This window comes from Mobula birostris, chromosome 7, assembly GCF_030028105.1.
Source record: "Mobula birostris isolate sMobBir1 chromosome 7, sMobBir1.hap1, whole genome shotgun sequence".
Classification (NCBI taxonomy): Eukaryota; Metazoa; Chordata; class Chondrichthyes; order Myliobatiformes; family Myliobatidae; genus Mobula; species Mobula birostris.
In genome coordinates this window covers 159,453,958-159,481,426 of record NC_092376.1, presented here as the reverse complement: position 1 = coordinate 159,481,426, position 27,469 = coordinate 159,453,958, and the positions used below count along the sequence as shown (strand labels likewise).

Sequence of the window (27,469 nt, the reverse complement as noted above, 5' to 3'; positions counted from 1 at the left end):
ACATCCATAAGAACATTTAATTAATAACTGTAATGTCTTTGGAAAGTGAAAGGAAACTGGAAAACCATGTGGTCATGGGGAGAACGTGCAAACTCCTCACAGATAGCAGTGGTGTTGAACCTGAGTTGCTGGCACTGTAATAGCATTACTCTAAATGCTATGCTGTCACGTCGCCTGTCTTTCTAGTAGTTCCATAGAGAATTGTTCGCAACTTTCTTCTTGCTCTCCACTCACTTCTGACCTGCTTGCAGGTGTATTGAGATGGGAAAGTCAGAGACTACCTGAAGGTTAGGTCTCTGGATCAGAATGGATATTACTGGGGTCAGTGGTTGAGGTGGGGAAAGTCATAGAAGCAATCAAGTTAAAGGGTTGGTTTCAGAATGACAAGTATGGTAAGAATGGTACAGTTCCTGAGGATAGCAGCTGTAAGAAGGAGTGGTAGAAGATCGCATCAAAGAAAACCATAAAGGAAAATCTGTCTACGAGACAATGGGTGTATTTACATCTGATCTCCCACATTAATGCTGGACATGACACTTATTCTAGTGGTAATTAAAGGCATCCGTTAGTCTTGCGAGACCATGGATCTGCGCCTGGAAAGTCTTCACTCTCCAGGGCGCAGGCCTGGGCAAGGTTGTATGGAAGACCAGCAGTTGCCCATGCTGCAAGTCTCCCCTCTCTATGACACCGATGTTGTCCAAGGAAAGGGCATTAGGACCCATACAGCTTGGCACCAGTGTCATCGCAGAGCAATGTGTGGTTAAGTGCCTTGCTCAAGGACACAAAACACGTTCCCTCGGCTGGGGCTCGAACTCATGACCTTCAGGTCACTAGTCCAATGCCTTAACCACTTGGCCACCTGCCCACGTTCTGGTGGTAAAGCACAAGTATACCAGGCAGGGGGATGGATGCACTTGAACAGGATCACAAATATTGAACAAAAACATAGGTGCAGCTAAGTAGTTTTCATATCTTAATATTTTAATAGATTTTATGAATTTATGTTTCAATATAGCTTCTTTTATTTGTCTTTTTTACTAAATAAATCTTGTATTTTTTGGTAGGTTTACTTGAACTACTTTTAAAAGTCTCTTGCATATCAGAAACATTTGGAGATTGTATTGGCTTCGCTGACCACAATGTTCTAAACTCAAACACATACCTCAAACCATTTTGGATATAAGTAACCGTGATTACCCTCACTAAAGAGAGCTTATACTGCAACTACCCAATCTTCAAAGATAGGACACTTCCCTGTTTATTCTCCATGGTGTAATTAGTTGCTAGTATCCACAACTAAACAATTTAGCAAGCATTACCTATGTTGAAAGAAGCCAAATCAAATAACCCATTGTCTTATAGGCACCTCTTGAGCTGCAATAAGCCAAATGCACTGATCCAACACATGTGGGCATGTGACCAAGTGGTTAAGGCATTGGACTAGTGACCTGAAGGTCGTGAGTTCGAGCCCTAGCTGAGGCAATGTGTGTTGTGTCCTTGAGCAAGGCACTTAATCACACATTTCTCTGCGATGACACTGGTGCCAAACTGTATGGGTCCTAATGCCCTTCCCTTGGACAACATTGGTGTTGTGGAGAGGGGAGACTTGCAGCATGGGCAACTGCTGGTTTTCCATACAACCTTGCCCAGGCCTGCACCCTGGAGAGTGAAGATTATAAATTAAGAGGATGCCTTTAAATTTTAACTGATCCAACATCCAGCTTTCTATAGACAGAGCTTGTTTACAAAGTTGTTTTTTTCTACTTCAAGCTGATTATTGTTTTCCATTTACATTTGACGAACTGAAGACTAGTTCCCATTTACAACCAGAACATAAACAAAGAAGATTAATTGGAAGTTTAAATTACAACTGTTTGATATTTACAAGTGGCATTTGCTATGTTTAGAAAGCCCAGCCTGGCAAAAACAAGAGGCCCCTCCCTGATCCAAGAAGCAAATATCACGTTTAATATTACCAGTACATATTGTGAAATTTGTTAACTTAGCAGCAGCAGTACATGATAATATAGAAAAAACAATAAATAAGTAAATCAATTACAGTAAGTGTATATATGTATATTAAAGAGTTAAGTTAAATATCGTGCAAAAACTGAAATAATAAAAGTGAGGTACTGTTCATGGGTTCAAAGCCCATTTAGGAATCAGATGGTAAATAGGAAGAAACTGTTCCTGAATCACTGAGTGTGTGCCTTCAGGCTTTTGAACCTCCTTCCTGATGGTAACAAAGAGAAGAGAGCATTTCATGGGTGAAGGGGGGCTTTACTGATGGATGCCGCTTTTCTGATGCAACACTCCCTGACGATATTTTGAATACTATGGAGGCTAGCAACCAAGATGGAGCTGACTAATTTTAAAGCTTTCTGTAGCTTCTTTCGATCCTGTGCAGTAGCCCCTCCGCCCACACCAGAGAGTGATGCAACTTGTCAGAATGCTCTCCATGGTATATCTATAGAAGTTTTTGAGTGTTTTAGGCGACAAGCCAAATCTCCTCAAAACTCTTAATCAAATATAGAAGTCGAGGATCCAATTACAGAGGGAGTTACAGAGGCCCAGGATCCATAGATTATTGATCAGGACTGTAGGAATGATGGTCTTAACTGCTGAGCTATCGTCAATGAACAACATCCTGACATAGGTGTTTGTGTTGTCCAGGTGATCTAAGGGCGTGTGAAGAACCACTGAGATTGCGTCTGCCATTGACCTATTGTGGCAACAGGCAAATTTCAGTGGGTCCAGGTCCTTACTGAGGCAGGAGTTAATTCTGGCCGTTACCAACCTCTCAAAGCATTTCATCACCATAGATGTGAGTGCTACTGGCCAATAGTCATTAAGGCAGCTCACTCTACTCTTCTTAGGCATTGGTATAATTGTTGTCCTTTTGAAGTAGGTGGGAACATCCAACCATAGCAATGAGAGGTTGAAAGTATCCTTGAATACACTTGCCAGTTGGTTGGCACAAATTTTCAGAACCTTACCAAGTACTCCATCAGGGCCTGCTGCCTTGTGAGAGTTCACCCTCTTGAAAGACAGCCTGACATCGGTCCCTGAGACAGAGATCACAGGATCACTGGGTGCAGCAGGGATCTTCACAGCTGTTGGATAGTCTCCCTTTCAAAGTGATTATAAAAATATCTAAGGCCTTTGACAGCAGTGAGCAACAGGACCAGCATTCCGGAGCTCAGGATCCATCAACTGAGACCATTTCAGTGGTAACAACGCATTCCACTTCACAGAAAGACCCTTAGTTATGAAGGATTAGCTCAGCCAACTATTCATATCTGGGTTGTGTTATCTTGGGTGGGAGGGCACCATGGAAGATAGGTTTAATCATAGAAGATAGAACAGTACAGCACAGCACAGGACAGATCATTCAGCCCATAATGTTGTGCTAAACCATCTAAAAAGTAAATCAAAAATACCCAAATACTAGTTTCTCCTACCTACACAATCTCCATATCCCTCCATCTTCCTTACATCCATGTGCCTATCCAAACGTCTCTTAAAAGTCTCTAACGCATTTTCCTCTACCATCAAACTAGGCAGTGCATTCCAGGCACCCACCACTCTCTGAGTAAAAAACTTACCCCTCATATCCCACTAAACCTAACCCCCTCACCTTCAACGCATGCCCTATGGTATTAGATATTTCGACCCTGGGAAACAGATATTCCCTGTCTACTCTATCTATGCCTTTCATAATCTTATAAACCTCTATCAGACCTCTCCTCAGCCTCTGCCACTCCAGAGAAAACAACCCAAGTTTATCCAGCATCTCATGATATCCCATGTCCTCTAAACCAGGTTGCATCCTGGTAAAGCTCTTCTGCACCCTCTCCAAAGCCTCAATATCCTTCCTATAGTGGGGTAACCATAACTGTATGCAAAACTCCAGATGTGGCTTAACCAGAGTTTTATAAAGTTGCCAGGCTTTAGACAGGGAGGGAGGCAAAAGAGGTGTGGTTGTTGGTTTGACACTGTTGATCAGAGATAGTGTCATGGCTGCAGAAGAGGAGGAAATCATGGAGGGGTTGTCTACTGAGTCTCTGTGGGTGGAAGTTAGGAAAAGGAAGGGGTCAATAACTCTACCGGGTGCAAGGATATTATCTGGATTGGGGAGCATGCCTTACAAGTATAGGTTGAGAACTTGGCCTTTTCTACTTGGAGTGACGGTGAATGAGAGATGAACCGATAGAGGTGTATAAGATGATGAGAGGCATTGATCATGTGGATAGTCAGAGGCTTTTTCCCAGGGCTGAAATGGCTAACACAAGACGGCACAGTTTTAAGGTGCTTGGAAGTAGGTACAGAGGGAATGTCAGGGGTAAGTTTTTTATGCAGAGAGTGGGGAGTGCGTGAAATGGGCTGCTGGCGACTGTGGTGGAGGTGGATATTATAGGGTCTTTTAAAAGACTCCTGGATAGGTACATGGAGCTTAGAAAAATAGAGGGCTATGGATAACCCTAGGTAAATTCTAAACTAAGTACATGTTTGGAACAGCATTGTGGGCAGAAGGGCCTGTATTGTGCTGTAGGTTTTCTATGTTTCTATGTTAACTTTTGAGCTCAATGTCTTGAGTAGTAAAATCAAGCAACCCATCAGCCTTCTTAACCACTATATTGACCTGTGCAGCCACTTTCAAGGCACTATGACCTTGGATCCCAAGATATCTCTGCATTCTTGCCCTTAACAGTGTACTGTCTCCTTGCATTTGCCCTACAAAGATGCTCACCTCACATTTATCTGGGTTAAACTTCATCTGCCATTTCTCAGCCCTTACTTGAAACAGATCTACATTGTGCTGACTAGTTGACTTAAAAGAGAAGTAAATAATTAAATGAAAGAGGAATTTTAGAAAATAATGGATTAAGTCTTGATAAGTGGCAATAAGTGAATCAATTTTCAAGAGAACGCAAAATATAGGCCCGGTCTGATAAAAACAGAAAATATTGAAATATCCACGAGGCCAGGCAGCACCCATAGAGATGCAAACAGAGATAATAGCATTGCTTCATTATCTACACTGACAACAAAGACTACTTTTTAATGAAGATCATTGACTTGAAATATTAATATTGTTTCTCTCACTAAAGATGTCATTTAAGTTTCTAAGTATATGCAGCATTTTCTGTTTTTATTTCAGACTGTCAGCACCTGCATTTTCTTGCTTTTAATCTTGAAATGATTAGTCTCCTTCTGTGTTGCAAGATTTTCTTTATGGCACGTGAATGTCATCTGATCAGCGAATGGCACACTAACTTTAGGTTCGCACTTAAATAATGATTACTTGAGTCATATGTTGGGTGGGATCAGGATGAAGGAGATTGAGCTGACTGTACAATAATTGTCTTCCTCTCAAAATTAAATTCTCCTAGCATATTTTCTTGGATTAAGTATTTTGCACGGACTCCCTAAAGGCCAGGTTATTTATTCTTAAATCACCTTAAAATAATTTTCAAAACATAAAATGTAGAAAAATAAATAACTCAATGTTATCTTGTTGTCTGTAATATTACTTGTTACCATGAATTAATCAGATGAAACAAATCTTTTCAGGAAAACACTGAAGTTTCTCAAAAGCAGATGCTTTAGACAAGATGAGGTTCACTGAAAAATATCAAATTGAGCTTTGAAATGGCATCTGGCTTTCATTACCGATTTTATAGGAAGTGATTTAATCTCTAAATCAACTGGGGAAGAGAAGCATTATGAAGCCAGCACAACCAAATCCATGGATATTCAGGGCTGATCAATGTTCATTACTGATGCTGTTCAACATGTTAAGGTCACTTCTATGGAAGCAGAGCTTCAAAGTCATTTTCAAATTTGAATTGATTCCTAATTCATCAGGGAGTAGAAAAAAGTCTGGCAATGAGATAAAACAGGTCTGACTAGCTTCTGACCGGGAGAGGAACATAACTGAGATCTGACTGATGCCTGAACGCTTTCTATATGTTTAAGTTCTTGTAATTTGAGGAAGCTCACTTTAATCAAACGTTTTATATTTGAATTTGATCTTAATCAGCATTTCTGCCAGTTAAGAAACAGTGACAACTGTTGGGAAAGCTAATATGAAAAGTTTCCTCCCCTTCCTCACTACATTCCTTAAAGTTTTCCTCTTTGATCAAGCTTCTGATAATTGCCCCTAATATCTTCTCATATTGCTTGATGTCAAATTTTATTTGATAACGTGGCTGGGAAGCATTTGGGTTGTTTTGATATATTAAAGTCTCTATAAAACTGCAAATTGTTTTTGCTGAATAACCTTCACTATATCTTTGTTGCCTCTTGCTCCTAACCAACGTTCCCTCTTTCTTTTTACAACTGCGCAGACCAACCATTCCTTGAGCAGGAAATTTTTACATGCCTTGAAAACTGCATAGCACTTTAATCAAACATTATATAAGAGGTGGTGGATTTGCACTACTAATCAGGGACAATATCACAGCTGCACTCAGAAAAGACATAATAGAGGGGTCAGATACTGAGTCCATTTGGGTGGAATTCAGGAATAGGAGGGGTGCAATCACTCTGATGGGAATGTACTACAGAGCCCTGAGTAGCCACTGGGATGTTGAGGAATAGATATGTAATCAGATTAAGGAAATGTTTGAACATAATACGGTCATTGTCATGGGGGATTTCAACTTCCTTTATAAAAGTGGGACCTTCTCAGTGTAAGGGATTTAGATGGGGTTGGATTTGTTAAATCTATCCTGGAAGGCTTCTTACAACAATACGTGGACAGTCCAATGAGAGGAGGGGTCATACTGGATCTGATGTTGGGTAATGAGCCTGGTCAGGTGACTGATCTTTCAGTGGTGAACAGATAGGGAACAGCGACCTCAACTCCTTAATTTTCAAGATAGCTATCGATAAGGTTTGATATGATTGATGTGGGAGGGTTTTAAATTGGAGAAGGACAAATTACGAGGGCATTAGGCAGGAACTAAGAAGCATTAATTGGGAACACCTTTTCTCTGACAAGTCCACATCAGACATGTGGAGGGTGTTTAAAAATCAGTTTCATAGAGTACAGGAAGGGTATGTTCCTGTTAGAAGGAAGGATTGGGATGGAAAGATAAAAGAACCATGCATGTCCGGAGAGGTGATGAATTTAGTCAAGAAGAAAAAGATAAAGTATGTAAAGCTTCAAAGCACATGAGGAGAATAAAGAAGCCAGAAAAAAAATTAAAGAAAGGAGGGGCAATAAAAAGTCCTTGGCAAGTGAGATTAAGGTGAATCCCAAGGCTTTCCATACATCAAGAGTGGGAGGATAACTAGGGGGAGGGTGGGACCACTCAAGGATAAAGGGAGCAACATTTTCTTGGATGCAAAGAATGTGAATGAAGTACTTAATGAGTACTTTGTTTCGGCATTTACCATGGAAAAGGATATGAAAGACCAGGAGATCAGTCCTCAGTGTATAAATATGTTAGGGCATTTAGAGGTCAAGGAGGAGGAAGTGTTGGGCCTCCTAATGAGTATTAAGGTGGATAAGTCCCCAGGACCTGATGGGGTTCACTCCAGATTATTGAAGGAGGCAACAGAGGAGATTGCAAGCACCTTAATCAGTATCTTTATGTCCTCTCTAGCCACAGGTGAAGTCCCGGAGGACTGGTGAGTAGCTAATGTTGTGCCTCTATTTAAGAAGGGAACAAGGAAAAACCCTGGGAACTATAGACTGGTGAGTCTCACGTCAGTTGTAGGTAAATTGCTGGAGAAAATTCTTAAGGATAGGATATATTAGCATTTGAAAAACTATGGTCTAATTAGGGAGGGACAGCATGACTTTGTGCTTGGCGGGTCGTGACTTACCAACTGGATGAGTTTTTCACAAATACAACAAGGCAGTACACTGTTAAGGGCAAGGTTTTTAACAGTACTGCAGTGTGGAGAGGTCTTGAGATCCAAGTTCATAGCTCCTTGAAAGTAGCTACACAGGTCGATAAGGTAGTTAAGAAGGCTTATAGAATGTGTGCTTTTATTAGTTGAGGAATTGAGTTCAAAAGTGAAGAGGTTATGATGCAGGTATGTAAAATTCTGGATAGAATTGCGTACAGTTCTGGTGGACCCACTATAGGAAGGATGTTGAGGCTTTGGGGAGGGTGCAGAAGAGGTTTACCAGGATGCTGCCTGGTTTAGAGGACATATGTTATCATAAGTGGCCGGAGAAACTTGGGCTGTTTTGTCTGGAGCTGCAGTGAGAGTGGTGGATGTCTGGAATGCGCTGCCTGGTGTGGCGGTAGAGGCAAATACTTTGGAGGCTTTTAAGAGATGTTTGGATAGGCACATGGATGTAAGGGAGATGGAGGGATACGGACATGGTGTAGGTAGGAGGGATTAGTGTTTGGGTGTTTTTGATTGCTTTTTAGAGGCTTGGCACAACACTGTGGGATAAATGGCCTGTTCCTGTGTAGTACTCTTCTATGTTCTAAAAGAAGATTCCAGCAGCGCAGCAACAAAGGCTACGTGTGCAGGAGCATTTCGTGTGTGGCCGTGCACCAACGCATCTTAGAGGGAACAGTGCTCCTAACCTCACAATTTAAATTTTTCCTGTGAATCAAAACTTCATAGACTGCTAATTTTATATCAGGCAGCCTAAACCCCCAGATTTCACTTCACATGCCGGTGATAATAGACCTGATTCTGATTCTGAAATTACATCTGATACATTCCACTGCAATATTCCAGTAACTGGTGAACGATACCCTTGCAAATGAATAATTTAAATAACTTTGATTTGTAAATAAATATAGTTAAATTATTTGTGACATCAAATAAGAGTGATGGTTTTATCTTTAAAAAACTTATACACTTGAAATATCATTTACAATGTGCATTAATATAAGATAATGAATTATATTCCTTGTGGGTGTTCAATAAAAATTATAAGTTTGAATTTGTGGACGTTCAAGTAAAGCAGTGACTTACTAAGTGTCAGAAGTCACCATACCTGCCACTCCATTTCACACTTCGCTGATTCGTTTGCCTATCCCTTGATGTACCCAGGAGATGGATGCTGATGTCTAGCTGGGACTCAGATAACACTCAGTTGGAATCCCAATTCTCTGGAATAGCAAAGGAATGTGATTGTTCAAATAAATATATTTCATTTTAGCTTACTGTTTTTAGTACACTGTTGGTTTTTAATGCACTTTAGTCATTGTTTTATCTTTCAAATAACATTTATTTAGTTATAAGGGATATTTTAAAACTCTTTAAGAACCTCTCAGGCTTTGATGTGATGTGAAGCTGTACTCCAACTTTGACTTCTGTAAGAGGATGACGGGGGTTAGGGCTTCAGAATTATGTTACCAGAGACCTATTCATTATTGAGGTCTCAGTGCAAGTCAATACCTAACTCCTGGGTAGGCAGGGTCATTGATCTGATTCCTGAACATATGGCCCAATTAGATTTTGAGTGTTGTTAACTCTAGGCCATGCATCAGGTTCAGTAAAGATTTATACCTTTTTTTCAGGTAAGCCTCCATTTTGTTATTGATGTGATTAATTGACAAATGTTGAGTGTATTCTTACAATAAGCCCATAAGACACAGGAACAGAATTAAGCCCATCAAGTCTGCTCTGCCATTTCATTATGGCTGATTCATTTCCCTCTCACCCCCATTCTCCTGCCTTCTCCCCATAACCTTTCATGTCCTGACTAATCAAGAATGTATCAACCTCTTCCTTAAATACACCCAATGACTTGGCCTCCACAGCCAATTGTGGCAACAAATTCCACAGATTTACCACCCTCTGGCTGAAGAAATTCCTCCTCATCTCCATTCTAAGAGGATGTCTCTCCATTATCTTCCTTTAAGAAGCCCTTTCCTGTGTTCAAATTCTGTGGGTTTAGAGTTAGTTGACACAGCCAATGTGGGATTTGCAGTAAGTAATTCAAAAATGGGTGTTTATTTACTGAGCTATATTTTGTTTTTGATCCTGTTCTTATTGAAATGTTATCAACAATTTTTGTTTATATAGCACCAGTAAAAGGGCCACAAACATCCCCCATCACCCCACAGGAAGACATTAAATCAAAATTTGAGAGGTTTGTCCAAATATTGAAGAGAGAGCAAGTCAGTCAGAATGGAATTGTTGATGTGTTAGAAAGTTCAGCAAGATTACAGCAGATAAGTGCGCAAACACGAAGCTCTCCCTCTTGGCTCCATCCCTCCCCCTCCAGTCTTCTCCTATCATTTTGGATCTCCCCCTCCTCCTCCCACTTTCAAATCTCTTACTAGCTCTTCCTTCAGTTAGTCCTGACGAAGGGTCTCGGCCCGAAACGTCGACTGTACCTCTTCCTAGAGATGCTGCCTGGCCTGCTGCGTTCACCAGCAACTTTGATGTGTTTTGCTTGAATTTCCAGCATCTGCAGAATCCCTCGTGTTTACGCTCTCCCTTTAATGGCAGCTCTTCATCTACATTTTCCCTTCTACTATCCACTGATAGACCTCCATTGCACAATACCCAAGTGCAAAATCAGATTTACTCCATTACGATCCTACAATGGGGAATACACCTGTCCAGCATGCCAGAAAAGTACAACTCTTTTCATTTGAAAGAAGGTGAATGACTAGGAGGACCAGGTTTTATTGAATTTCTATCAGAATGAATTGTTTTAAATCGTCCTGATTCCAGTTTGTTCTAAATGTCCTCCTCCTGTATATCATACATATCCCTTCATTCCCTTTATACTTACATCAAAACAAAACCTCTTAAACTCTATCAAATTGCCTGCTTTCACTACCAGCTGTATTAACCAAATCCAGGTACCCACCACTCTCTGGGTCAAAACTTATCCCTCATGTCACCTTTAAACTATCTCCCTCAGCCTTATGAGCATATCTTCTGTTGTTTAGCATTTTCACCCTGGTGAAAAGCTTACCCTACCTATGCCTCTCATAGTTCTATAAACCCTTCCGGGCCTCCCCCCAGCCTCTGATGCTCCAGGGAGAAACACCCAAGTTTGTCCAACCTTTCCCTACAGTTCGTACCCTCTAATTTGGGCAGCATCTTGATAATCCTCTTCAGTACCCTCTCCAGGATCTCCATATACTTTTAATAATGGGGTGACCAGAACTCCAAGAGTGACCTGCCTGAAGTTTTATATAACCCTAGCACGACTTCTTCACTCTTAGTGTTGAGTTTAAGGATAAGGCAAGAATACCATATGCTTTCTTGTTGACATAGAGTGATCAGACCCTCTTCACACCTTTCCCCACCTCCCTCCTTCCCCCACTGACCCACCATCCCCCCATTGTTAGCTTCAGACTGTCAAAATCCTGGGATACCCATTCCCACACTCAACCATGACCCAATGTGGTGGTGCACTTGGCCCAAACACCTAGTCCTTCTCCTGGCCGCAAATCTGTGCATTTTTTTTGCACCTTGATAGTCGTAATCTGACCTCAATCCTCGCTCCCGCCTCACATTGACAATTGAGATTTCACATGGTTGCCAGCGCAAGTCATCAAATGCAATCTATTTCATGCAAATAATCTTCACCTAACACCATAGGAAATGGCCTGGAGGAATCTGCTACAATACGAATGGTCCTTATAGTAGCCAGTAGCTGATTAGGGAGTATGTGAATCTTCAGACAGTGAGACAGCAGCTAACAAGGACTTAATGTATATTGAGGGAAGTTGTTTCTGTTAACTGATCATTCAAGGAGCAGGTGACAGCAACATACAATTTTCAGTGAAAGCTGTGAGAATATAAGGAAAATTCTTTATACTCAGAGAGTAGTTATAATCTGGAATTCGCTACTTGCATGAATCTCAGACGGTATAAAATAGAGATTTGGATGAGCACTTAAGAGGGAATGATTTACAGTGCTAGAGAGAAAAAGCAGGGGGAATGGAACCAATGGGCTATAAAGATAAAGATTATCATATCAAAACATTGAAACAGTGAAATGCATCATTTGGGTCAAAGACCATCACAGTCTGAAGATGTGCTGGGGCCATCCTGCAAGTGTCGCAATGCTTCTGGTGACAACGTAGCATGCCCACAATTTACTAACACAAATGTCTGTGGAACTGCAGCATCCGGAGGAGACCTATGTGGTCACGGGGAGAACTTACAATCCTTACAGACGGCAATGGGAATTGAACTGCCACTGCTGGCAGTGTACAACATTACACTAACAGCTTTGCGACTGCACTGTAATAATCTCCTATATGACTTTGTATTGATAACAAAGCATTCAGTAAGACGAAGTGTAGGAATCGTAAATCCACAGTCAGCAAATTATTGGGGAATTGGGAAGAGTGAGAAAGTTATTCTCATTATAGATGAGAAGGTTAAAGATTTAAAAAAAAATCAAAAACTGAACCTTCCTTCATGGATGGTCAGTGCTTTGGTAAATACATCAGCAGTCCAGGTAGAAATCATAGGTGGTGTAATGAATGCTGGAACAGTCCCAACTGTCCAGTTTAGATCTAACTCTGTGGTGAACACTGTGAGTGCTGTAGCACTTGGCACCAGTGACACTTGATGAAATTTAAGTTGTGCAAAATGCACTCAGAAGATTGCAAAACACATAAGATTCCAACTCAGCCATTTGATGGAGTTGGCCGTGATACTGGTGTTATTAAACAGAACAAGGGCAACTAAGCTAAGTGACCTATTGTCACTTTATGTATATCCAATTAATCTATGTATATAAGCTGTCTTATGTATTTATATTCATTGTGTTTTTATCTTTTTTTTGCGCTTCATCAGATTTGGAGTAACAATTATTTTGTTCTCCTTTACATTAAATGATCTTGAATCTTGAACTGGAGAGAGGAATTATAATAGACCAGGACTAAAATAATAAAGTGTAGTTCACTTGAACAAAAACGTTTGTTTAGAAACTATTAGGGGAAAACAAATTGTGCATCATGTACTGTAGAACCCACTACTATAGTTACACCTTGTCACCAGGGGGAGCAAGAAATGGTTAATCTTTCCCTTCGTTGAACATTAAGCTGCAAACCTTTTCTCTATTTCACTGCACTCAGCAGTGGCACATGACCTCAGAAAGCACTGGCTCAGGGAAGCTGCTCTTGGCATAATAATACAAGAATTGACTGACAAACACCAGTGGTCGGCATGCTGTTTGTTTGTGCTGAGGTATTGGGATTGGTTCTGTCCAGCACTCCCTATTTGCTCACATTAGTAAACAACCCACTTAACTGCACCTTACCTCAGATCCCTTCAGCCCTCCTTCTATATTATGAACAGCAGAGTGGTTTCAATGACACTTGTTTGGAGCAGCGTGCAGTATACCTGTATATGCATGTATGAAATGGCTGTTGTCATAGAAATTAGGCCTAAAATTAAAAAAAAAAATCAGAAATTGAGGATAATATGAGGTGCCACCCACTACATTCAACACAGTTTTTGCCACATCCTATCATATTAATCTGCAGTCGTACACTATCACCTGCCTCTGACTTGCTGCAATTAAAATAAATGCTGTTAGATCCTTCTTATTGAATGGATAACTTCATTGAGATAATTATGCTCAAGCAGAAAGGACATCGATTAAATAAGTGACTGAGTGATTGCAGGTTACTTTTACTCAGTTTTGATAAGGCACTGACAATGGCTTCAGGGACCAGTCAATATTCAAATAATATGGATTAGGTGCAAATGATCCTCTGTAGGAAGGTAATGTAAAAGTTATATTTGATTCTCATGGCAGAATAATTCATGCAACAGTTTACTTTACAGGCGTGTGATACTTTTATTCACTCAGGTTCCTAGAAAATTGTATTATTAAGCATTTCATCTTTTCTCTGTCAATGTACTTTATTGTTTTGTGTTGTAAGACTAGAAATAGTTTCTTCGTATAAGTTTGACTCTAACCTCACAATCTACTTCTTTATAATCTTGCACTTTCTTGTTTACCTGTAATGTACTTTCTCTGTAGTTGTTGCATTTTATTCTTCATTATTATTGTTTTAATTTGATACACTGCGCCATTATCTGAGCTGTATGAACAGTATGCAGAATAGCTTTTCATTGTATTTCTGTACATGTGACAATAATAAATCAATTCCAATTTTAATTAATTATGTCTACAGAGGAACAACAGGGTATGTGGGCTTTTTGTGGTGCATAGTACGAATGGCAACCCAAACAGAAGAGAAGCCAGCAAGAACTGAAGCTAGCTCAGCATTAAATTTTTTTCACATTTTTATAGGCATGATGAATGATAACTATTACGAATCTTGTAGAGCTTAGTTCCACAAAAATAGATTTTGGAAGATAAGTTACGGTAGCAGTCTTCTTTTCTTAACTTTCATTGTTTACTGTTCTTCACCAGAAATAATCAGAAACAGTATTGTCCATGGGTAATTATTAAGCAAAACCATTGTGACAAACACCTTATTATTAGCAACTAATAGATCATAACCTCTGACATAAACTTACCTTGCTAATGGCATGACCTTCAGAAGACAGAACAAATTGGTGCACTTACGAGGAAATCTGCAGATGCTGGAATTTCAAGCAACACACATAAAGGTTGCTGGTGAATGCAGCAGGCCAGGCAGCTCCTCTAGGAAGAGGTACTAAGGGTCCTGACAAAGGGTCTCGGCCTGAAATGTCAACTGTACCTCTTCCTAGAGATGCTGCATGGCCTGCTGCGTTCACCAGCAACTTTTAAATTGATGCACTTTCTGTAAACAAACTACAACATTTTGTTGACTGAGATTGTGGTGGAATCTATAGAGCGTTCATATTCCGTATCTCCTTTTGTCATATGGCCTTTTTGACTCATTTGAGTTTATGCCAGTGTCTGGAATAATCTCATTTTCCACAAATTGATTTCCCTGTTATCTATTTTCTCCACATTCTCACCAACCTCTCCAGATTTTACTCAGGCGTGATATGCAACGACCAGTTAACTTACCAGTCCCTCGTGTTAGGAACGTTGGAGGCAACTGGAGCAACTGGAGGAAGCCCAAACTGTCGCAGTTACCTGAAGAAGGACCTGGTGATGGGTCTTGGCTGCCTGGCCTGCTGAGTTTCTCGAGCGTTTTGTGTGTGCAAATACTACAGGGAATATGCTTAAGGTGAGAGGGAGGAAGTTTAAAGGAGATATGCGATGCAGGTTTTGTTATATAGAGAGTTCCAGGGTGGGAGTACTAGAAACAGATACAACAGCAAAGCTTAAGAAGCATTAAGACATGAACGGGCAGGGAATAGAGGGAAAATGATCATGTGCAGACGGATGGGATTAGTTAGAAATGTTGTGGTCAGAATGAGATGGTGGGCTGAAAGGCTTTTCCCTGTGCTGGACCATTCTATATTCTACGAGAGTCACTCTGGAATAAAATGAGTCTCAAAGTACAAATAATTAATAATCATGTCTCACCGGTTACCACAGGTACAATTGTCTTTAAATGGAAGAAATTGATATATTTAATTAATTTATAAATGTTATGTACAATATTTTAAAAGAATTTTATGAAATAAAGTACAACATTACCATATCTAAGGAAATGAACTTAAGAATTGTCCAGGATAGTTTCATTCAGTTTGGCTATTAATTGTATGATACACTAACTGTTCAATCAATAATGTAATGACTTCTTGAAAGCAAGCTAAAAGTCACCAAGAGGCTAAGTGAGGGAGTATTGCACTGTGCGACGTGCTTCCAACTAATTGAACTCCAAGTCAAAAAGTACTTTTAATCCTTTATTACAAAATAAAATAATTCAACTCTTCTGTAATTCATGTAAAACAATAATGAATGAGGTGAGTGTAACTGGATCAAATTCAAAGACAGGCAGTCAACAAAAAAGATGTGCTCCCTGCTCACCCCCTTGCTATGCCGTCACGTAGGGGAACAGGTAAAATTCTTTTATTTTTACTGCCACCTCAAACCCACGTGACAAATTATCTTAACCAAAAGTGAGGATGTGAAACACAAATACAATACAGACAGACAATAAATAGATACATGACTCCTACAGATAATGTATAATAGTTTCTTTCAACACAACCTTATCTAATAGACAGATGAAAATTACACAGCTGGAGCTTTGTTATTCTGGTTTACCTGCTGTTAACACTAGACAGATTTCACTGTGTTCTCCAAGAAAGCTGTTTATGCTTTGTTAATGTAAGCCTCATATTTTGTCAGATTATATAGCAGAAAACCTGTGCTCCAACAGGGGAGTGCTAAACTATAGTATATTCATTAGGGTGTATGGGGTGTCAGGGAGGGGTAGCACCTCTGGTGGGGGAACATGCTGTATCCTTTTCAAGGCACTTAGTCCACCTTTGGTCCCCACCTGGCACTCAGCTCTCACCTGTGGCTCCCCGTAGCTTTTTGCATGCGACAGCGGCCACACCCCGGACAACGGCTTCGACAAGCCGGCTAAACCAGGAGAGGGTAGCCGATGGGTCTCAAATCCTCGGTGAGATAGGGAGTTGTCTATCCCAGCATGTGAAGACAGACTCCGGCAGATTGAGCGGACGAGATCAATGGAAGGTCCAACGGTCAAGGAGGCGGTCTCTGCAAGTGTCGTGGAACGTGTAGAGCAGGACAAGACACAGAAGACGTCCTGGTCATCCACTGCACCTAGTCCCATCTCCAGCCATCTCGACTGGGTCTTGCCACTGGATCCGGATGGGAATTGGGAAGAGAGAGTGAGGCTGACACAGCGCAACTCTCCCTCACTTAAATCCAAGTCATGCGCTAGTCTCGACATCATCATAATGGTGTCGAGGTCCTCATCGACGTCAACGATGGACGAACACTCAATAGGTGAAATTTGTTTGGTAATGAACCCAGAGAAGGGGTGAGACTGAAGAGAAGATGAAAAATAAGAAGAATGGTAGGTGTGGAAGGAGTGTGGTTGTACTGTGAGGCTAGTTCCAGGATCTCAAGCTCTCATCTTCGTGCAGCCCAGGGAGCAACATTACGTTACTTTTAAAATACATTTGCTGATGATATGTCAGCAAATTCAATGAATGGTCTGCATAAGAGCAGTATATAAATGAGATCTTGGCCTGAAACATTAACTGTTTATTCATTTCCATAGATGCTGCCTGATCTGCTGAGATCCTCCAGAATTTTGCATCATATAAGTGTGATAATGGTTAAAGACTTATGGGTAAATGCCAACGATTCCCAATGGATCTATGAAACAATCATCCACCTAAATGGAAGCATTACTTCATGGGCTTCCTGCACACGAGCTATCAAATGCAGAAGCTCTGGCCTTACCTGCTAATTCAGAATCTATCAATCTGTTCCTCTATATGACATTCAGTGGCAGCGCCCAGACTTGTTGAGACAACCCAGCACTTACACGAAGGAAATCATTTCAAGTTAGACATAATGTGGGATTGAGGATCCAGTTGCTTTGAGTGGAGATTATTTTCCTTGAGCCCAACACCCCTACTGGGGCATAGGCTGCTTATGCCAGAGACAGCTTGCCAGAGTCCTTTGTCCTGGGCCAATAGAAGGTTGATTGACCCTGTAGCTTCCACTTTCACCATACAACTTTATACGTCTTCTAGGTGAAGGAACTTCCTCTCATCTGCATGAGGTCTTTGGAGCTTCTTTTGCATTTCTGTTGCTCTGGGTTTTTACAAAATGGGGTTGGTAGGCCCATGCCCAACTCTCCTCCTTTCACAGGTGGGCTTGGGACTGCCCATGGTAGAGTTAAATGGAGATTGGGATACTACAAATTAGGCCGCGGAGAGGAAGTTAAATTCCTTTGTTTAACATTATTTTAGTTCAGTGTATTGTCTTTAGTAATTTATAAACATTAGCATTACTTTACTTTAAAGTGTTTAATAATATTTTTAAAACTCACAGCATTTAAATAGTAGAGGCATTTGTTAAGTTTGAAATGCCTCTTGCAATTCTATTGCTGCCGTTGCTGGGGGTGCAAGATGTTACTGTCTGTCAAAGCTTTCTTGTGTGGGCTGGGCTTCCTCAGTATATCCTGAGGCCTGTCAGAGGCCCTGCCACTATTCAACAACTTCACTCCACCATCTTTTGGGCAAAGTTACTCCTTGCATTCAGTTCTTGTAAGTGTGGGTGCATTATTGGCCTAAATGATAGTTATACTGGGGCTTAATCTACAAGTTATGAGTTTAAAACAAGTATACCTCTGAACTTTGAGACGCTCTATTTGGGGCATGTATTGTTTCTTGAACAGAAGGAAGATATAAAGTTGCTGCAGGCCCTCTTAGCGGCAGGTAAGAAATCAATCACTAGAAAGTGGCTAAATCCAATACCACCTACATTAGAAGATTGGCACGAAATTATCTTGGAAATATTTAAAATGGAAAAGTTGACTTACCCCCTGAGAATTCAAAAAGAAAAATTTTATCAAATCTGGAATAAATGGATTGAATATATAACCCCAATGCGAGCAGACTTTAGATGACTCTCCTAATGATTTATACTGCTCTTCTCATCAACACAGTAATATTGCTAACGTAAGCACCCCAGTCTAAATGTCTACTGTTTTTTCCTTCTGGAAAATAGAGAATTTACACAAGTAAAGGAAAAGATTTGGGAAAGGGATAAAAAATGTTAAAATTAAGTAAATAAGTACATAGGGATTGGATAATTATGTCTGGGGGCAGGAGCAAGCATGAACAAATTAGGATATAAACACCTACAATGGTTGTTACATAGGCTTACATACAACATTTTGGACCAGTAGAAATGGTCCAGAAGAGATATATGGAAAATATTATTACTATTTTTCTTAACAACTAATACCATTACTTAGCCTAATAGATTAGAATTACCACTGTACATAATTATCTATTTAAGTGTCTAATTTCCTTTTATATCATCTCAATGTGTACTTAAGAATGTATAAATAATTATAGTTTTATACATATAGAAAAATGGAAAAGGTTATATGTGTGAAAAAAGTACATGATACTTGTGAATTCCTTACCAAATAAAAATAAAATTAAAAAAAATGAGTTTAAAACAAGTATACAATTTTACATGCTCCTAACTACATATAAATGGCATTATATGTTCTAATGAAACTTGAGGGAAGTCGCATCATTCATTCATTCAAGTAACATACATTATCCAGCTTTGATTATATTCAATAACATTGGCAGACAATATAGTATTTCCCAAATCCTCTTAAAAAAAAGTTTCAGCTGAAATCAAATACCACACTTTTACAGATATTTCATTCTGTACATGAAACAAGTTTAATTTTATGAGAAGATACTATAGCCTTGGTTGAAGAGAAGGACAGGGCACAAGGGAAAACAGGGTATATATCAGTGAAAATATAGACATCTACTCGAAGTTCTTCAGCTTTGATATCAAAGAAAACTTGAAAAATGTCAGCGACTCTGCAGTAGTTTACGCATGACTACATTACAAAGGGGCTAGCTTTCCTTTTGCCTGTGATAAATATTGTTTGGCCTGCTGACAGAACAATGTCACTTCACAGTGAATGACCTTACATTGCTTGGGATTGCTTGGTATAATAGGTGTTTAATGGCTGTCTTTGCTTATGGTTGCCCAGTTACATTTCAGAAGGTCTCACTCACTGATTTACTTGAGAGAGTTACAGAGAGCAGAGGAGTGTGAAGTAGAGGAATCCAAACACAACAAAGTTTAAAACTGAGACTGTGTGCATCTTTAAAAGCTGAGTGTACCATGTGCGACTTTGATACACTGTTATGCCATACACTGCTGTTTAGTTGGAAGTTACAGTACTTCCCTCAATAAAGGGTGCTCTGTCAATAGCTTGTCCTCCATTTATTAGCTTATGCAAGCAGCAACACACAAGAGCCTATTAGATATTTGTGACATTGGTGGATTAGGGAATAAAGTAAGTTAGTGAGTGCAAGAGTGAAGACTCGATAGGATTTAATGTGAGGGAGAACATATCACAGTTTAGGGTGAGATCAGGATTACCTAGGGTGGAAAATGCACAAACGTCCTGAAGAGTGTAGAGTTAGTCAAGTCTGAGGAGTAATAAATATACGAGTTGGTTTGGCAACAGTAGGAGTGCAGCATCATGTGCTACAAGAGAGAGATAGCATTGTGTGGTCTTTATGATGTGATGAATATGATGTCTGTTTGGCAACAGCCAGAGACAATGGTCAGGGAAGAGCATAGAATCAGTGGCTGGTGAAAAATCTTCTTGGCAGAGACCATCGATAATGATTTCAAATTTCTGAGTACTTAATTGAAAGATTCTCGCCTCAAACACGTCTGAATGTTGGGTTGGCAGCCTGATGCCCAGTGAGGGCTGGAAAGACAAGGTGGTGAGTGAAGGTGGGTGTTTCAAGTGAAGTTACTGAGGAACAGCATGTCAAGGAGAATTAGCAACTAAAGACTGAGAAACAGAGTTATAAATAATGCAAAGTAAAGATGACACCAAGAATAAAAGGAAACTTCTTGTGGTTTCAGAAGAAAGTAAATGGATATTTTTAGTTTTGGAAGCTCTTTTTTAATTAACTCCTGGAATATTTTTAATGTTCCTTACAAATATAACAAGGTTAGACTATTTCAGATCTTTCTGTAATTTCTAGAGGTTCACTTAAACTGCTTTATTAGTTTGCAACCCTTGGTGAATCACAGTTTACTGTGGCAGGTCTCTTAAGCCCCATATTTACTATTCCCTTACTTGTGGTTGGTTATGTCATCTGGCACAAGGCATGACATTTCCAAAATACACATTTCTTTCCACAGGGATATACTGTAGATTGTAAAGAGTGAGTTCTATTTATTATTGTAATTATTGTAAATGGTACTGGCCACCAACGAAAAAGATACATTTTCCCCAATCATTGGCCAAACATATTTTTCCTTGCATGTTCCAGCTTGTGAAGTTCTCCAGAGAGCTCTGATTTATTTTGATTGCTAAACAATTTGAGATCCTATTGAGCATTGGTTCAGGCTTAAAATGGAGAACCTTCAGCAGGTACATAGGCTAAGTACTCAAGCTGTGTTAAGAGCCAGATAATCTCAGCTGGCATTAGAAAATGACACCATGTTGATATTTTACATGCAGTGGAAAGCAAAGCAGTGGGAATCCACTTTAAACATAGCCTATTGAACCATCTGCTCTACCTGCACACCTCCGCCAGTGCAATGCAATAATTATTTGATTGAGTTTGACACTAATGAGAAAGTGTGAATACTATTTATGTTTCGGTGAGCAACTTGATTGTGATCAGAGTAAACATGAGATTTGTGAAGAGGTGCTGCATTGAGAGTGGAAATACCATTTTTCTTTCTGCACAGCAGGGAACCAAAAGGACTAAGTAGGGTGTTTGAAGCTGAACTTGTACAAGGTCATTTTAGCCCGCTAAGAAGTTAATTCTACAATTAGTTAAGGGGCTACTCTAAGTGGAGCTGGGTTGTGACAAGGAACTGCCAGAATCAGGCTTATTATCATTGACATATATCGTTAACATGTGTTAATATTATCATTTACACATATCATTAAATGATGTTTTATGACAGCAGTACAGCACAAGACATAAAAAACACTATAAGATACAAGAAATAAATAGGTACATAGATAAATAAACAAACAAACAAATAAACAAATAAATATGAAAAAGAGGAATACTGGAGAATGGACTATTCAGAAATCTGATGACCGAGGGAAAGACACTGTTCCTAAAATGTTGAGTGTGGGTCTTCAGGCTCTTGCACCTCCTCCCTGTCGGTTGTAATGAGAAGAGCTCATTGTGCATGTTGGCTCTGTGCAGGACGGTATGGTGGTGTAGCAGTCAGCGCGACACTATTACAGCTCGGGGCATCAGGGTTTGGATTTCAATCCTGGCATCCTGTATAAAGAGTCTCTGTACATTTTCCCTGTGGAATGTGTAGGTTATTTCCAGGTACACTCTGGTTTCCTTCCACAGTCCAAAAATGTACCAGGGAGGTTAACTGGTCATTGTAAATTGCCCTATGATTGGGTTAGGGTTAAACTGAGGTTGTTGAGGTTGCTAGGCAGCGTGGCTCCAAGGGCTGGAAGGACCTATACAGCACTGCATCTCTAAATAAAGACATAAACAAATAAATTCACACTGTAATCTCTTTACACAAATCCAGCGACCATTCTGTCATAGATTGTAACGCAAAAATGCAGGACCCAATGTCGTTAAAGGACCACATCAGCTTGGGCCAGTCAACAGTGATGACAGCCAGCCAGGAGACGTTAAAAGGGTGGGAGCGTGTGTGTTAGTCCACTAGCAGCTTACTGGAAGACACAGATAAAGGTGGGCACTCCATTTTATGATGCATCCCTGTGGCTTATGTGTATCAAATGGAGAAAGATCTTTTAATCACAGGTGACCACTGGATTCATGCATTATACTAAACTGAGTAATTGTGGCTTTAAGCTTGGTGGGTTGTAATGACCTGAGGAACATTACCACACGTTGATCATTGCAACATGGTGCTACTGTGTTTACACAACATACAGACACTTGCCATCCTCAAACTGGGAATGAAATATATAAATAGAAATGTACAGAAAACACACAAGTGCACATTGAAAGAGAACTCGGAAGAGGCCACAATTGAGGTGAACTCCGTGTTCATGGATTTAAAGTCAAAACTACTTTAATGGCCTCCTACCTATCATAGGACAGTAAATATATCAGGAAATCCCTCATTAAATCTAGAGTCACATTTACTTTACCCTAACATTTATATTAATGTCAGGTTTGCAAATAGTTTTTCAGTATTGTTCACTCCCTCCCCCACTCAATTATAAGATATAGATTTTTTTTCCCCTCTGTAGTACAATGACTCAGAATTATCTAGTGATTGTAGATCTTCGAGGAACACCTTTTGTTACTTTAATGGACCTGATCATTTTCTTGTAACCCAACTCTCCATCTCCAACTAATAATGCATAATGACACAAGGTTATTTCCAATTTTTCAACTTTATCATTCACTTGACTTAGGAATGCTACCCCACAAATGAGGCCCAAATAACTCTGGCAACCATTGTGCTATTGTCCACCTTATGAAATACCTTTGTGATAATGTATTTCCATGCCCTGAATATCGGTATAATCTTTCTCCCCATAAATAAAGGGACAAGTATATTATTCATCAATTCTGATAGAATATCAATGTAAAACTGTAAATCAAAGCAACAAAGTACTGAGAAAGTCGAGGAGGAAGGACAAAAAACTCCAGCCAAAGTACACATTCTTTATAATTCTAAATGAAAAAGAATTCTGCCAAATTTGGACCTCATTATTTTGAAATTTTACACTGATTTTAATAAAAGTGAGCATCAAATATGCCCAGAAATATTGTTTCCACTTTTCCCCATCAAAGTGTTTCTGAAACTCAATTCTGTTGAAGTCAACAGATTTCTAGCAATCATTTCTTAGAAGAGAACTCTAATTTGGAGCCAAGTGAGGTGCTGAATGAATGATAAATTTTATGATACAGAATTACAATTTCTAGAACAGTGTGCAATAGTTTCTTTAGAACATAGAACATAGAACAGTACAGCACAGTACAGGCCCTTCGGCCCACAATGTTGTGCCGACCCTCAAACCCCGCCTCCCATATAAGCCCCCACCTTAAATTCCTCCATATACCTGTCTAGTAGTCTCTTAAGCTTCACTAGTGTATCTGCCTCCACCACTGACTCAGGCAGTGCATTCCATGCACCAACCACTCTCTGAGTAAAAAACCTTCCTCTAATATCCCCCTTGAACTTCCCACACCTTACCTTAAAGCCATGTCCTCTTGTATTGAGCAGTGGTGCCCTGGGGAAGAGGCGCTGGCTATCCACTCTATCTATTCCTCTTATTATCTTGTATACCTCTATCATGTCTCCTCTCATCCTCCTTCTCTCCAAAGAGTAAAGCCCTAGCTCCCTTAATCTCTGATCATAATGCATACTTTCTAAACCAGGCAGCATCCTGGTAAATCTCCTCTGTACCCTTTCCAATGCTTCCACATCCTTCCTATAGTGAGGTGACCAGAACTGGACACAGTACTCCAAGTGTGGCCTAACCAGAGTTTTATAGAGCTGCATCATTACATCGCGACTCTTAAACTCTATCCCTCAACTTATGAAAGCTAACACCCTATAAGCTTTTTTAACTACCCTATCCACCTGTGAGGCAACTTTCAGGGATCTGTGGACATGTACCCCGAGATCCCTCTGCTCCTCCACACTACCAAGTATCCTGCCATTTACTTTGTACTCTGCCTTGGAGTTTGTCCTTCCAAAGTGTACCACCTCACACCTCTCCGGGTTGAACTCCATCTGCCACTTCTCAGCCCACTTCTGCATCCTATCAATGTCTCTCTGCAATCTTTGACAATCCTCTACACTATTTACAACACCACCAACCTTTGTGTCATCTGCAAACTTGCCAATCCACCCTTCTACCCCCACATCCAGGTCGTTAATAAAAATCACGAAAAGTAGAGGTCCCAGAACAGATCCTTGTGGGACACCACTAGTCACAATCCTCCAATCTGAATGTACTCCCTCCACCACCACCCTCTGCCTTCTGCAGGCAAGCCAATTCTGACTCCACCTGGCCAAACTTCCCTGGATCCCATGCCTTCTAACTTTCTGAATAAGCCTACCATGTGGAACCTTGTCAAATGCCTTACTAAAATCCATATAGATCACATCCACTGCATTACCCTCATCTATATGCCTGGTCACCTCCTCAAAGAACTCTATCAGGCTAGTTAGACACGATCTGCCCTTCACAAAGCCATGCTGACTGTCCCTGATCAGACCATGATTCTCTAAATGCCTGTAGTTCCTATCTCTAAGAATCTTTTCCAACAGCTTTCCCACCACAGACGTAAGGCTCACTGGTCTATAATTACCCGGACTATCCCTACTACCTTTTTTGAACAAGGGGACAACTTTCGCCTGCCTCCAATCCTCCGGTACCATTCCCGTGGACAACGAGGACATAAAGATCCAAGCCAGAGGCTCAGCAATCTCTGCTCTCGCCTCGTGGAGCAGCCTGGGGAATATTCCGTCAGGCCCCGGGGACTTATCTGTCTTAATATATTTTAACAACTCCAAAACCTCCTCTCCCTTAATATCAACATGCTCCAGAACATCAACCTCACTCATATTGTCCTCACCATCATCAAGTTCCCTCTCATTGGTGAATACCGAAGAGAAGTATTCATTGAGGACCTCTCTCACTTCCACAGCCTCCAGGCACATCTTCCCACCTTTATCTCTAATCGGTCCTACCTTCACTCCTGTCCTCCTTTTTTTTCTTCACATAATTGAAGAATGCTTTGGGATTTTCCTTTACCCTACTCACCAAGGCCTTCTCATGCCCCCTTCTTGCTCTTCTCAGCCCCTTCTTAAGCTCCTTTCTTGCTTCCCTATATTCCTCAATAGACCCATCTGATCCTTGCTTCCTAAACCTCAAGTATGCTGCCTTCTTCCACCTGACTAGATTTTCCACCTCACTTGTCACCCATGGTTCCTTCACCTTACCATTTTTTATCTTCCTCACCAGGACAAATTTATCCCTAACATCCGGCAAGAGATCTCTAAACATCGACCACATGTCCATGGTACATTTCCCTGCAAAAACATCATCCCAATTCACCTCCGCAAGTTCTAGCCTTATAGCTTCATAATTTGCCTTTCCCCAATTAAAAATTTTCCTGTCCTCTCTGATTCTATCCTTTTCCATGATAATGCTAAGGCCAGGGAGTGGTGGTCACTGTCCCCCAGTTTTAATTGGACTCATCCAAGATCTCAATAGTTGAAATTGTTTTTAAAGGGTGTTAAATTTGATAAGTGATCACTCATCAGTAAATGAGACCTGGAGTTAGTGAGATGTGCTTTACTACAGAGATTTCAGAGAGGCCAAGTTTGTGCAACATCTGATTTATAAGTCTCAGTCTGCCATACTGGTTGATTAAATAACCCTGGAATTCAATGCTCTATGGTCTTCATGTTTTTAAACATTTTAAAATGGTCCGTTTTCCTACAAATATCCCTGCTCAGTAGACAATTTACTACAGCTCACATGATCAGTATTATAATGATGTCACTGCTGTCTTTCTTCATTTATCAACCAGGTGGAAAGGAAACTTGTGGACTTTTATTGATTTGTTTATCAAGTTAAGCTTCCTGCCTTTACCTGTACACAAGTTACATGTAGAAAGCTGTCTAGACGGTCCCCTACACCTACTCCCCATGGTGTAGGACCTCTGAGTTTGCTTCCAGAATTCATTTCCAAGCAGTTTTGCTAATAGACCCATCAGATGGCCATTGTTGGTCACATGATCATAAGCCAGAAATAGATCTTTGACTGGCAGCATTGAAATTGTTTGCAAGTATTGGCTGGCAGCTATGATCAGCTACCCACATTTTGTCATAATTTCTCCAATGCGTTTAGTGTCAGTGACCTAGAAGTAATGTCTTCCCCATCACTTGCTTTAACCTAACATTTATATTAAGGCCAGATTAGTAAATTGTTTTTCAATATTGAATACTGCCTCCCCCATTCAGGGATAAATTGTAAGATATTATTTCGTTCTGTAGTACAATGACTCAGAACTATCTGGTGATCTTTGTGACCAAACTTGAAACAAAAGAGTACAAGTAACAGAAATAGTTTGTGAATAATGATGAGGACCAAGCAGAAGTCAGATACAGCATGTTTTCTGTCTGTCTGAATTGACACAATAAAAGGAACTGAAATTTGTTCTTCTCCTTTTACAACTGGTTAGTGGGACAGAAACACAGAAAACACTGAGCTCTTGAAGCTTGCTCCCGCTCCCCCATTGAATATAATGATGCACAGCCTTTGCATAGAAACGCCAATGCCATTGAACGGAAAATCTGACACAAGGTGAGGGTGCGGCCCAGTCCATCACGGGTAAAGCTCTCCCACCATTGAGCACATTTACACAGAGTGTTGCCACAGGAAAGCGGCATCCATCATCAGGGTCCCCCACCGCCCAGGTCAAGCTCCCTTCTTGCTGCTGCCATCAGGAAAAAGGCACAGGAGACTTAGTACTCACACCAGCAGGTTCAGGAACAGTTATTACCCCTCAACCATCAGCCTTCTGTCAATCTCAGCTTCACTCAATTTCACTTACCCCATCATTGAAGAATTCCCATAACCTATGGACTCACTATCAAGGACTCTTCATCTCATGTTCTTGATGTTCATTGCTTATTTGTTTATTATTATGATTTCTTTATTTTTGTTTGTTACCTTTTACACACTGGTTAAACACCCAAGATAGTGTAGTCTTCCATTGGTTCTACTATGGATTTATTGAGTATGCCCACAATAAAATGAATCTTAGGCTTCTAAATGGTGACATACAGTGGCATGGAAAATTTTGGGCACCCCGGTCAAAATTTCAGTTACTGTGAATAGCTAAGCAAGTAAAAGATGAACTGATTTCCAAAAGGTGTTCTTTTCATGAAATTCTGCAC

At 40.3% G+C, this 27,469-nt stretch overlaps 1 long non-coding RNA gene across 2 annotated transcripts in view; it reads right to left on the bottom strand.

Moving 5' to 3' along the window:
• Positions 1 to 27,469, bottom strand: part of LOC140200535 (uncharacterized) — a 130,215-nt gene that overhangs the window by 4,425 nt on the left and 98,321 nt on the right. For both annotated transcript variants that reach the window (XR_011886655.1, XR_011886656.1), the window contains exon 3: positions 8,975 to 9,089. This is a non-coding gene — a long non-coding RNA (uncharacterized lncRNA). The remainder of the gene's footprint in view (positions 1 to 8,974; positions 9,090 to 27,469) is intronic.